The 13482-nt window shown below is 37.0% G+C and overlaps 1 protein-coding gene across 4 annotated transcripts in view; it reads right to left on the minus strand.

Moving 5' to 3' along the window:
- Sox5 (SRY-box transcription factor 5) overlaps positions 1–13482 on the minus strand; it is a 943363-nt gene that overhangs the window by 760786 nt on the left and 169095 nt on the right. For all 4 annotated transcript variants that reach the window (XM_047549529.1, XM_047549528.1, XM_047549526.1 and 1 more), the window contains one exon: positions 5497–5573. The gene's annotated coding sequence lies outside the window, so the exon portion shown is untranslated. The remainder of the gene's footprint in view (positions 1–5496; positions 5574–13482) is intronic.

The following is a 13482-nucleotide window of genomic DNA, read 5'->3' on the forward strand; positions in this document are numbered from 1 at the left end:
CATGATACAAAATATATGGCTGACTGTAGAATTTATAGCAATAACATTTATGTATCGTGTTACTCCTAGAACAATCCAATTTATAAAGTGCCTATTGTGTATACATGAAGAATAATCATAAATCATTTACATTAAACAATGTCAACTGGCAAAACAACTTTCCCCCTGAATTCTGCACACCAAGATTAATGAGGTTTTTGAAGGGAAACACATTTAAAAAAAAAAAATCCAACTCTGATTCATGCTAGGTGAACAACATACCCATATATAGGAGCAGGTGTCTGTAGTGTGATTTAGAATACCTATGGAACATCTCTGGAAAATATTAACTTTCCACGAAGTGGAGAGATGGCCACAAAGTGAGCTGGGAATGTGGCAAGAACCCAAATCTGTCACCAAGCTCCAGCTTTCTTTTCTTTCCTTCTCAGTAAAGAATGGATTTAAAGCAAACAAACAGAGAAAACCTTTTTGACATTTGTCTGACATGTTTTCATCTACGGTTGCTTTTAGAAAGCCTGGTAAAGATTATTTAGATTAGTTGCTTTGTCTCTGACTCCTACTTAAGAGAAAAATCCCAATCAGTGACCAAAGCTGTCAAGAGTCCTGAAGTGAACTCAAATCTTGATATGGATTTTCTCCCTCTGTCCACTCTCTAGCTCAAAACCTATTCAGAAAGGAAGTCGTATTGAGAAATCTATGCTTTGGAGCAGTGAACTAAACTCCTTCCTTCCCCCTGAAAAGGCCTTAAAATTAATAATAGGAAATGTTTGGACAATTCACATCTGTAAAAGCATTTAATCTTATCTGAAACTCATACCTACACAGCTGAATTTGACACTGTGTAAGAAAAATGCAGTTTGAATTTCCCTTACAGTGTTTTGAGTCCTCTATCTTTTACCATTAGAGAGTACAGGTGTGACATTTTCTTCCTGCCTTAACCCACTGCCTTAACAAATTTATTAATTTGTTTCAGTCAAACCTGATGAATAACTTAAAATTTTTCTAGAGATTATAATGAATTCATTCTTTAAAAACCCGCTTCTCTCAACTCTACAGATGATCAGTATTTCCATGGAGAGAAACAACTACCTATCTTGGTTAAAATTAAAATTGAATCTAAAAAATAAGGAAAGGAACATATAACAAGAAAACCTATAAATCGGTTTTCCATGAATGAACTAACTGCTCTTTCCTGGTTAAGGATATTTGACACCATCTAAAAATATGCTTAAAAACCGACCCATACACACAGAGGGATAAGAGGTGCAGGAAGTTCTCAATTCAAGAAAGAACTGGTAGTAAAATGGCTTTGGGAGAGAAATTTGTTCTTGTTTTTGTTTTTAAAATAAGGAGTTAATCTGAAGAGTCAGATGCACCGTGGCCTTTGTAGAAATATTCTGAAAACTGGTCATCTCCCCAAATAGCTCTATTTCATTTATAACTTGCAGTACTTCTTCACAACCAAGAGTATTAAACTTAAGAAACAGCAGTGAAGGCTCACTTGAGTCATAAATGTAAGGTTCTAGTTCAAAAACATATCCATTCATGAGGAACTGTGCTAACTTCAATCTTTTGTTTGTGTGAAGAGACAAAAGGTAGCAATGCACCTTTCTTCATTTAACACATTTATTCTCCAAAATCACCTGGCAAATATGGAATTTCTTCCCACTTTTGATAGTATTTTGACCTACAAAGAAAAATTCTTTCTGTGCTCAGTGAAGCAACTTGTAACCCCAGGCAAACTCCTTGTTAATAAACCAAGGAATCCATGGAAAAATAAACCTAATTATGACTTCCATCCCAGTGACTACTACTTTAGTCTCCATCTTGTTAAAAAGTTATTTTCTTCCAAATATTAATGAAAAATACACAATCGCTATGTAGGCGTTTTAAATAAAGTACTCATGTTTTCCTACAGATGACTTATACTTTCTACCCATTTTTTCTAAATTCCTCAATTAAAAATAATTAAGAAAATAACTGACTTCATCAACATGTTCCAAAATAGAGCTAAGAAGAAGGAAAATTATTTTCCTTTACAAATTACTTCCACAGGCCTGATTAATAGTTTTTTAACTGCACTTAGTGAAAGGATTAAGGATGAATACGCACATAGGCTCCCATAGCAGTACCAGTGGTTGAACCAACATTGGGAAACTTTTTCTTTTATTTAATACAAGTATTCTAATGTTGCCAGTAAAAGATCTGTCCTTGAATGAAAGATTGTATCTCTTTTTCTTAGAATAATAGCAAAGAAACACACACAGGCTAACCCATTCATATCTACCATAAATAATAAGAAAATGTAACTACTTCTTATTTTGGATATTATCAATTCAACCTAGTTATACATTATACTAATTTTTTTCTCTTTATTCTGGAAATAATTCCAGTAATAATTCATTATCCTGGATGATCATGGATGATCATGGATATTGATGCTGTTTTTTTGTTTGGTCCAGAAGGCAATGTCAGTGTTACTTTTAAAGTTTCTTAACCTAGAATCTTGGAAATGTTAGGAAATCCATAGGCTTCTAGAATTGTGTTTAAAAAAAAAAAAATCAGCTGGGCAAGGTGATGCATGCCTATAATCCCAGCGGCACAGGAGGTTGAAGCAGAACTCCAAGTTCAAAGCTGTCCTCAGCAAAAGCAAGGCACTAAGTAACTCAGTGAGACTTCATCTCTAAAATAAAATACAAAATAGGGCTGAGGATGTGACTCAGTGATCGAATGCCCCTGAGTTCAACCCCCTAGTACCTCCCCCAAATTAATGTACATAGTCCTCCCTTAGTATCCAGAGGCAAACTGGGTTTCAGAACTGTCCCCCCAACCCCCACCATACAAACAGCAAAATTCACAGGATGCTCAAGTCCCTCATATAAAATTGCATAGTATTTGCAAATAACCTACACACATCCCTCCCATACACATTACATTCTCTCTAGATTACTTGTAATACCTCATATCATTCCTACACACTAATGTGGATTCAGAGTAGCATTCTGGTATGCAGCAGTTTCAAGTATTGCTGTTGGGGACTTTCTGAATTTTTTCTGACTACTTTTGATCCACAGTTGAATCTGAAATGCAAAATGGGGCAGGTTGGCAGTATATACCTATTGTGATTTGTCTGGCAACCAACCATTCATTTTGTTACCTAGCATCCATATAGTCTCCTTCTGTGAACAGGACCCCATTTCCCTCTGAAATACAATCTTAATTCCTAGTCCATGGAAAAAGATGAAACTGATTCTACTTTGTGCTGGAAGAGAGGTACATGGGATGAGTCAGGAACCAAATCAGAATTAATTGGTACAAAGAAAAGTTCTACATGCCTCTGGTAGAGACAATCTGTTTCAGCTTGATCAAAAGCTGAGAGAATGATACAATTGAGGCAATGCTACTGCCACCATCTTGTTACCAAATGAAGTCAGAGACTTATGTGTAATAATGATCCCTAGAGATGGAGTAAAATTGAAACTTTTTTTACATTGTCTTAATGCAGAAGTTACCTATGTGCCCAGATTTTTCCTTATGTTAATAGCGAGCATGCTCCTCTGAGCACATGCCAACACACACACACTCATGCTGTCCTACTTCATGACATTGGCACAGTTGACACTTCTACTTAATTGTTATGGTTTTCTCTGACCTTTCCTGTCCAATATCCCCCTCTCTGTACTCTACTTCTGGCCTTCCTATCTGTCTTTAATTCCATTACATATTGTCAAAATCACAAACTATATACTAGTTCTTAATTTGGAACAGAGGAATTTTGTCAGTTTTCCAGGCCTCTTCCGTCTAAATTGACACAATGCAGGATTATTTTGCCGTTGAGAGAAGAGAGAGAGAGGGAGGGATTTGGGGGGAGGGAGGCACCAACAAAGAAAAATGGGATTTAAAAACAGGATTCAAATGGAGAGTGATATATTGTTTCATTAAGTGTGGAACAAATTGAGATTTTGTTTGGACATATACAAGAAAATATATTTTGGCTAAATGAGTATCTTCAGCACAGATTAGTAGGAATAGATTTTTATGCATTCTGATCTAGATTCCAGCCAGACTTTGCTGACATAATTATGGGACCCCTAAAAGTAACTGGGGGTTTTAGAACTCTTGCCATTTCCTTTGAACTGGCTCTATAAATGCCAAGAGTGAGTATTTTAGATTAAATGAATAGATTAATAAACTTCTTTAGAATACCCATCATTAAGGCTGATTTATGTTCTATTGCCAGCAGTAATTCAAAGAAATGCCATGCTATTCAAAAAATATTGCATGTTGTTCTCACCACTTTGCCAATGTTATGACACCATGTAAGAATGACAATATCTATATTCTTTTGCAGTGCTAACTATTCACAAAAGCCAATAGATATTAAACCACTTTCAGTTTACACAGGCATCAGCACAGGAACCACTCATATTTATAACTCTGATAAATAGCCTTTCATTTATGAATTTATAGTGTATCCATAATTTCTTTAGGAAACCAAGAGGTTCATTCAAAAAATTGCCACAACATTTATCTATGCAAAAATGATGGATATGGTTTGTGAAATTAAATGCTTTTAAAAATTAAAATCATATTGCCAAGAAAAGAGACAAGTTCTTTTCTGATTTGCTCATGTTTTAAGATGATTAGAACTGTACTCTCAGCAGTTATGATGTTTAATCTAGACAGCATATTAATGCGCCTACTAAGTATGTCCAAATATATCACTGTTAGGGTTGCGTAGCATTAGTATCAACTAGTGGACATTAAGTTCAACTTGAATTTCTTACTTTGTTTTCTAATTCTACACCCCTTTTTCAAGCCGTAAATATGTATAAAACATCCGTGAAATACAATATTTTTTCATTTATATTTACTGCATTTGCTGTATTTAGTTCTTTAAGACTATTCTCAGCACACTGCCTGGTTTATGGTAAGCATAGATTATTAAAAACACAACTTTTATCATGACTCAAATAAAATACATATTTTTTAAAAACATTAACTAACTCTGCTCTAACTCAATAGAAACTTTGCTCATTAGAGCCACTGATGAAGTAGGAAAAGATCGAAGATAACAATTATCACTAAAATAATTGATCAGGAACAGGCCAGTTGGTTACAGGTATGCAGAGGACACACAGTGTGGCTAGGTCTGATGTGTTCTGGTGGCACTCCCTTCATCTGCCTTTGAATACACACAATATGGGAAATACACACAAGCCTGAGTGGTTTTTTTTTTTTTTTAACATAGTTTTTGCTTTCTTGATATCCATCCTACTCCTACAGAAGCTACTAAAAGTTTGAGTCTAAAATTAATTATTGGATTTGGTCATATAAACAATAATCTCCAAATTATTTGACCTTCTTTAGCATTACCTCAAGAAATTGTTTCAAATACTGGAAAAATTCAGGTGTAAAATATTTTTTTATGTATGAATATACCTACATTCTGCTTAACACAAAAATAATATTGAAAATAATAAGTATTTCACATACCCCAGTGGATTGCTAACTCCTTGTGGGCAGGAACATATTTTTCATCATCTCTGGGTCACCAGAGGCCAGCACAGCACCTGGAATATAACACACACCCAATAACTGTTTGAATTAAATGATAAAGTATAGACTAGAATCCACTTGGAAGATATGAGTTCAATGAAATAATCATTCTATACATCAACTATCTCCCCTGTATCCTACATGATTAAAGTAGCTGTGCACACTCTTATAAATTTAAATGGCAACTTTATTCTGAAAACTTGATTCTCAAGAATAACTGCTTCTACATACTTCTATATTATTATGGTCTGTTGGCTTTGGTGGAGATAACACACTTAAGTGTTTGAGATCATGTCCTGTGGAGTTTGGCTAACTGAGATCAATTCCTGGTTCTGTACTTACTATTTTCATAACATAGTATTAGATAAATTACTTGCTTTTGATAAAACCTACTGCCTGTGAAATAAGGATAATTGTGGTGTTCATCTAATAATGTCGAAAAGATTAGGAGACACAAATCTTATTGTGCTAACACACAGTACACTGTCGATAAATTATTTTTCATTCCTCTTTCCCTCTCTGCCTTTAACGTATGAAGAACCAACCTTGCCCAAAAGAGACAGACCATTGCTTAAGATAGTAGGAGATAATCTCCTGGAACTCAAAATGTCATAGGAATATTCTTGTTTGCCTGGAGGCTTTGACAATCTGTAGTCTAACAGTGTGATTTACAGTGGGGACTTTGGGCCATTTGGTATCAGTTGTGCCTCTACAAGGGGCTGGAAACTAATGGTGTGGATTCAACACTAATATCCAGGAGGGGCTGGAAACCAAGGCAGCCAGGTGAACAGTGTGTGGTGGAGTCTCAATACACTTTCTGGACACCAAAGGCTCAAGTGATCTTCCTGGTTGGCAATTTTCCCAGCATATTCATATTGTCACACACTGGTGCCAAGAATGTAACATTTCCTGACAACGGAAGCTCTGTGCTTGGTACTTCCCAGACTCTGCTTTCTTCCCTTGGCTGATTTTAATTTGTATCCTTTCCCTGTAATAAACAGTAACTGTGAGAATAATAGGTTTCAATGAGCTCTGTGAATCTTTGAAGTAAACTGTCAAACCTAAGAATGGCTTTGGGAACCCCCAAACTTGCAATTGTTGTCAGAAGTGAGAGTGGTCTTGTGTGGAGAGCTGGCTCCCTTTCACTCTGACAATGACTAACTGTACCATTGTCAAACTTTCCCATTCTCTTTCTGTAAGTCCAGAAGGATAGCTTTACCACTCAAGTAAACTTAGCAAAGATCTCACGTTTACAAACTCTTTTGACCAGATGAGATTTATGTATAGATTCTAGGCCATTGTTTATTTTCCTTGCACAAACAGTAAAAGCTCCCCTCCTCCCAAGTTCCCTCTAATAAATATAGAAAAGGTTTGGGATTTGATTTGTTGTAGTTGCTTGTCATATTTAGAAGTCAATGGATCATATACAAGAAAAATTTCTAAAGATCAATGAGGGATCTATTGAGGTAAGATGGTGGAAAATTAACTTCATTAAAAGATAGATTTTTTAAATCTACCTTTTCCAAATAAAATATTAAATGCTGTGTTTCTCCTAAGCACATGGGTTATTCTATAAAAGACATTGCTTATAATCTTATTTTTAAAGAAATAAAACTATTACAAATATTAGTAGACAGAACTGTGAGATGACTCTCAAGATCTCCCCAATTGGTAAATATGCTCTGCATGATCCCTGGAAATATGAGTATGATGGACTTTTGCCCCATAAGTGGTTATATTAGTGACACAGTTGACTTTAAGAAGAATTATTCACCGTCTTTCCCTCCCATCTCCCTTGAATGTGTATTCCCCAAAGGCATTCTCCCTTGAACATGTATCTACTTTCATAAATAAACCAGGCTATGTCTTTGGCGGGCACATGCTAAAATTCTTTTCCAACTCATATAAGAACCCCACTAGTCCTAAGCCAAGTTCTCCCATTTCTTTGGGAACTCCTCAGAACCTTCTTCAGAGACATCTCCACTCATGTGACATCTCTTGGTGGTTCTCACAGGTAACTTCAGAGGTTATGCAGGTAGATTCTCATGTTTGTCTTCACATTCTCTGTATTTGGGGGAATAAGTTATTCCAATCTTGACCTGTCCTTCAACAGAAAGAACCCCGAAGGAAAATGTCTTCTTTCTCTGTCCTCTTACTTTTGTAGCGATAGGTACCACCCTACTGGCACTATCCTACTCAAAGAATGAGGGCTCTGGCTTCATGAGGGGAGAAACTACAACTGATGTATCTACAACATGCCTTGTTCAAATCAGACCTCACTATAGGGAGATATGATTGTTACAAGGCGTCTGTCCTTTTTGGGCATGAGCTAAAATATCATTTATAAACAAATCTCTATTAAAACTTAACTTTGTGCTATCCCAAAAATGCCTCAAAACTCTCAAAAAGCATTTTTTGTGTCTTTGCTATTTCTTTAAAAAACAAAAAAATTGTGAAACAGATTATCTAGGTGTAACTTGACCTAATCACCCAAGTCTTTTAAATCTTAGGCTAAAGGTCAAAAATGGAGATTTGAAATATGAGGATTTGACACACCATGACTCAGGACAGAAGAGGCCACATGGGAGGACTAGAGGTCATCTCTAGAACGTACGCAACCCCTAACTTACAGCCAGCAATGAGCAGGGACCTGCTTCACAACTGAATTCTGCGGACTACAAAATGAATCTGGAGATAGATTACCCCTGCCCAGGACTTACAGATAAGAACTCAGCCTGGTCACCCTTGATTTAAGCCTCATACCCTGAGCACAGACCCCAACCAGGTAGGGCAGGACTGCTGATCTGCAAAACCGTGCACTAAGGAATTGGCACTATTGTAGCCAGTGACTTTGTAATCATTTTGTTGCACAGGAACACAGGATCCTGGAAATCTTTTATTGACTGCTCTCCAGTTTTTTGCTCTGAAAACAAGAATCAGGCATGGTTGAACTAACGACACATACCCCAGATTACTACTCTCAGCACTGAGGATTCACGAACCCATTCTGAAAAATAAATGCACAACGAACTATTAGTTTGTATTTATTGCATACATGACAGAACATTTGAAAAATTCAACTCTTCATCTCCTGTACAGCATTGAGAAGGCAACTCTTCAACATGCAGTCAATCACTTCCAACTTTTCTCGGGCCTTTCAAGGGATGAAGGTAGGCAGTGACTGTCACATCTGAAGGCAAACTTGAGAAAGTATCATCTGGCCAGTGCCCAGAAACAATCTCTAAGTACCTGGAGTGAGGCTTGGGATCACCTAAAAGGAATCTCTCCCAGGAGCTTTTGCAGAATGTGTTACTACAATAGCTCATCTTGTTTCCCTTTTTTATTCACTTGCTACAACACTACCATACTATTTTTATGAAACATAGATCTTACCATGTTGTATTTCTGCACAAAAATGACTGATTTCAGCATCCTTTAAGATAAAAATTCCCTGATGCACTAAATACTCAAGTGTGTACAATGAAATGCTACATTCTGTTAGGTGACAGGGATGCAGTGGTGAGTAGGATAGACGAGATGATTTTGTTCAACTAGAGTCTAGTGTAAGTGCCCTGAGCATATTAAAGCAGGGTAGGTTAAGCTGTAATATTCAGCCAGTTAGGTGCATTAAATGTATTTTCTACTTAAGTTATGTTCAACTTGTGATAGGTTTATCTGGATGTAACCCCGTTTTAAGTCAAGGAGCATCTGTATGATATACACATGTAATGAAAGGGGATTGTTATAAATTAAGAGTAGGAACCAGGCCAGGCACAGTGGCACACACCTTTGATCCCAGTGGCTTGGGAGGCTGAGGTAGAAGGATCTCAAGTTCAAATGCAGCCTCAGTCAGAGTGAGGCACTAGGCAACTCAGTGAGACCTTGTCTCTAAATAAAATACAAAATAGGGCTAGGGATGTGGCTCAGTGGTCCAGTACTCCTGAGTTCAATCTCCAGTATCCCACCACCCCTGGCCAAAAAAAAAAAAAAAAAAAAAAAAAAAAAAAAAAGTAGGAACCAAACTGGAGGTAAGAAATAAAAGTTCATAAAATAACATGAAATGTATGCCAAACACATGTTAGACATGCTGTAGCAATAACACCTCCTCTTCCTACACCCTGTCTTAATAATGAGCTCCTGGTGGGGTGGCCCTGCTTAGGCACTCCAGTGTGCAAGTGGGGCATCAGCCATAAGAGAATTCTCTTGTACTGGAGATCCAGGCAGATTTTTTTTCCTGGAACCTAAACCATATTTCATCCATAGTTTATAATAATATTAAGTATATCTTTCTATACTTGGAGAGGTGGTGATAGAATAGTGATGTTTTAAAAAATGAATAGATATATTCTATCTTTTAATAAAATTTTTACAGACTGAATTTTGATTCATTGTACACAAATGGGGTACAACTTTTCATTTCTATGATTGTACACAATATAGATTCACACCATTCATGTAATCGTACATATACATATAGGGTAATTCTGTTTCATTCTACTATCTTCCCTTCCCCCATCCCCTCCCACCCCACTTTCCTCTACACCATCCAAAGCTCCTTCATTCTTCTTGCCCACCCCCGCATGTCCCCTCGTTATGTATCATCACCCACATTCAGCCTTTGGTTTTTTGGGCTGCTTGGCCTATTTCACTTAGCATGATATTTTCCAACCTCATCCATTTACCAGCAAATGCCATAATTTTATTCTTCTTCATGACTGAGTAATATTCCATTGTGTATATATACCACAGCTTCTTCATCCATTCATCAATTGAAGGGCATCTCCATTGGTTCCTCAATCTAGCTATTGTGAATTGAGCTGCTGTGAACATTGATGTGGCTGCATCACTGTAGTATGCTGATTTTAAGTCCTTTGGGTATAAACCAAGGAGTGGGATAGCTGGGTCAAATGGTGGGACCATTCCAAGTTTTCTGAGAAATCTCCACACTGCTTTCCAGAGTGGCTGCACCAATTTTCAACTCCACCAGCAATGTATGAGTGTGCCTTTTTCCCCACATCCATGCCAACCTTATTATTGCTTGTGTTCTTGATAATAGTCATTCTAATTGGAGTTAGAAGAAATCTTAGGGTGGTTTTAATTTGCACTTCTCTAATTACTAGGGATGATAAGCACTTTTTCATGTATCTGTTGATCACCTGTTATATTCTGATTTTTAAATACCAGAACATGAATAAATTCAAGTCAAAGTTTGTGTTCTCAGGGTCATTGGGTGCAGGGTTGGCACCTGAGAGTCGTACCTCCTCTATATTACATTCTAGGTACCTTGCTCATCCCACCCTCGTCCTAGATCTGGACAGGGAAAGAGAGAAACTAACAAACGGGTGATTTAACGCTGAGTTATTTAGTCTTCACTTTTTCCACCCCCAGAAGTATTGGGGGTTAAATCCAGGGCCTCTCAACCACTGAGTGACGTTCCTCGACCTTTTTACTTATTTTGAGACAGAGTCTTGCTAAGTTGTCCAGCCTGGTCTTGAACTTGTGATGCTCCTGTCCCAACCTCCTGAGTAGTGAAGATTCCAGAGGTATACCACTGCACCTGGCTGTTGTGTTCACTTTTTACTACCTTTCCATCTCCCCAGTAGGTTTGGAGTTCTGGAGAGCAAATAGATTATGAAAATAATTCTGCTTTCCTTTGTGTATATTAAAGTAAAAATTGATGAATGTTCATTCCATTAGATGTGTACCAAAAATTATGTTTTATGAGATATTTCCCTATTTAAATTGCTGCAACAATACCTTTTATTTCTATCTTCTTTAAGCACATTAGGTCTATTTATTCCTATACTAATTGAGGTAAAACTATGTTACCTCAATTAACACACAAAAAGAACTAGGAACATGAATTTCCTAGGAGTCAACAAGAAAGATGACCATTTGTCCTCCCTGCAGCCTACAGATTCTTTCCTAGTATCCTCTTATGAAATCTGCCAAAAAGATGCACAACCTAAAATATTAAATGGCAATCAATCTGAGGTACCAGGGCAACTTGCCTAATTTAAAACCTTCAGAAGAGCACTGTGGTTCCTCTTATACATTCCAAGAACTTCCCTGTCTGCTGTCACACAAGAGGAAGCCATGGACATAGAAAGGCAGCAGCGTTCTCTTGGAAACTGAAGTTGGGACCTGAGAACTTTGTCTCTACTGTTATTGGACAAGTCACTTGATCATTCAGGTGTCACATTCCTCACATTAAAGGACTGGTCTACACCATTTCTGAAGTCCCAGCCTGCTGTAATATTTTACCTCAAGTAGATGGTCAATTTCTGATAGCACCTTAATCTTTCAAATTTGTGAATGTAGGCACAAAGAAGTTAACTGATTTGCCATTAGGATGGGAAAATTGAAAGTGTAAGGAGCAAGAGATATAGATACTAAATGAGCCTTAGGTGATCAAGAATAATTATAACTGCAGGCCTGGGGATGTAGCTCAGTGATAGAGCACTTGCCTAGCATGCACAAGGTCCTGCGTTCAAATCTCAGCACTGCAAAAAAAGAATAATCACAACAATTAATGCTCTGGTATTTTATAGTAGCTAACTATGGGTATGCTCTGCACTAGGAGTTTTACATGTATATCTGGCTTAATTCTCACACCAACCCTATAAGAGAAATACTTGGATTACACCATGTTACAGATGAGAAAACTAACAGGGATTAAGAAGTTACACAGTGTCACACAGCCAGAAAGTCCTCAGCCACCTATGTTCCCCCAATTAATTGCATTCAAGAGCACAAATGAAACACAGTGAAAAGTATGTGACAAAAGACATTCAATAACCACTACATATTGGAAGTATTTAACACAAATGTTTCTGAAACAATTAACAATGTGAAAAATAAAGTTACTGGTCAAAAGAAAGCATTTTCATGAGCTAATGATACAGATGCATGCAAAGATGAACTGGGAAGGACAGAGTCATATATATATGTGTGTATATATATATGTATACACGCATACATACAATCTACACACACACACACACACATACATATATATACAATTTATTCAATTAATTGTAAAGGTCAGAAAATTTTGTTTATAAAGAGTAGTGGGAGAGAGCTGGGGCTGTAGCTTAGTGGTAGAGGGCTTGCCTAGCATGTGTGAGGCACTGGGTTTGATTCTTAGCACCACATAAATAAAATAAAGGTCCATCAACAACTTAAAAAAAAAAAAGAAGAGTAAGTAGTAGATTTGTACCTGGAACCCAAAGTGTCCCCTTTTCCAGCCACTGCTCTGACACTGTTTTTTTTCATGCTTTAGGAAAAACATCAGCAGTTGAATTCCTGCTCTCACTCATAAGCTGTGCAATCTTATGCCTCAGTTTCCATATGCACAAAATGTGAGAAATGATACACCTACTCTATACGGTTGCCGTGAAGATTAAAGTAATTACTGCACATCAAACACTCAGAACTGTTCCTGGTACCCAGTAAGCACCTAGTAAGTGTTGGTCTTTATTATTACTACAATAGCAATAGCACATTTGGAAAATAAGGAGGTCAAAAGATCAACAGCCACTCAGCAGCACAGTGAAGAGATCGTAAAAGGCTTGTTAATAGCATTTGAGGTATTCCAGACTTTCCATCTAAAAACTCTATCCCTTACTCTCCTATGCACACTGTATAGACACAACAGAGCAAAATAATTTTTGCCAAAACTAGAGGTATAAGAAAAGCTCAAAGAGGTCATTTTACTAGCAAAATTTTAGGTAGAAGTCCCAGCTTCTAATCTGAGCTGTACAGTTGGGTAGTTGAACCCTGGAAAGGCAGATCATATCTCTAAATATCAGTTTCCTTATTGGAACTTTCCTACCTAGGAATGCTTGTACAGTTTCTTCAGATTTCATTGACTGAGGTAAAAGAGATTTCATACATTAATTTGAAAAATTCTTACCAAGTGAA

The sequence above is a fragment of the Sciurus carolinensis genome, chromosome 4, assembly GCF_902686445.1.
Source record: "Sciurus carolinensis chromosome 4, mSciCar1.2, whole genome shotgun sequence".
NCBI classification, from domain to species: Eukaryota; Metazoa; Chordata; class Mammalia; order Rodentia; family Sciuridae; genus Sciurus; species Sciurus carolinensis.